Source organism: Eleutherodactylus coqui, unplaced genomic scaffold (assembly GCF_035609145.1).
Source record: "Eleutherodactylus coqui strain aEleCoq1 unplaced genomic scaffold, aEleCoq1.hap1 HAP1_SCAFFOLD_42, whole genome shotgun sequence".
Classification (NCBI taxonomy): Eukaryota; Metazoa; Chordata; class Amphibia; order Anura; family Eleutherodactylidae; genus Eleutherodactylus; species Eleutherodactylus coqui.
The window spans coordinates 1,094,688-1,095,233 of NW_027101829.1; positions in this window are offsets into that span (position 1 = coordinate 1,094,688).

The window sequence follows — 546 nt, forward strand, 5'->3', positions numbered from 1 at the left end:
TATAGTATATAGTTGCTCTCCCTAAGGAGAAAAGAGCGTTTCTGACCCCTGTCCCTGGCCTCACACTAGCAAAAGCCAGACTCCTACTGTACACTGATGATGGGCAATAACCCGGAAACAGCTGTATGTACATGGGGTCTGGCTTTGCTTTTGATTCCCAGTCATTGTAGCAAGACTTGTATAAAAAGTCCCACTTTGACTCGAAGGAATGCTGCCTTTCAGTAGGTGGCACTGTGGAGGATTTATTCCATCTCCCTTATTTGCATATTACCCAGAGGAGCGTGCGTGGCCATTTGAGTCTCCTCACTTATTTATAGTATATAGTTGCTCTCCCTAAGGAGAAAAGAGCGTTTCTGACCCCTATTGCTTTTTCAAACACGGTCTACACCTCTCAGGTGCCGAGTTACAGGACGGTGAAAACAGTGAGTTTGTGTTAGACGTGAATCGTGCTCTGATTCATGCTCTAGGCTGGGAGCGCAAGCGTAATGCTTTTTCAAACACGGTCTACACCTCTCAGGTGCCGAGTTACAGGACGGTGAAAACAGT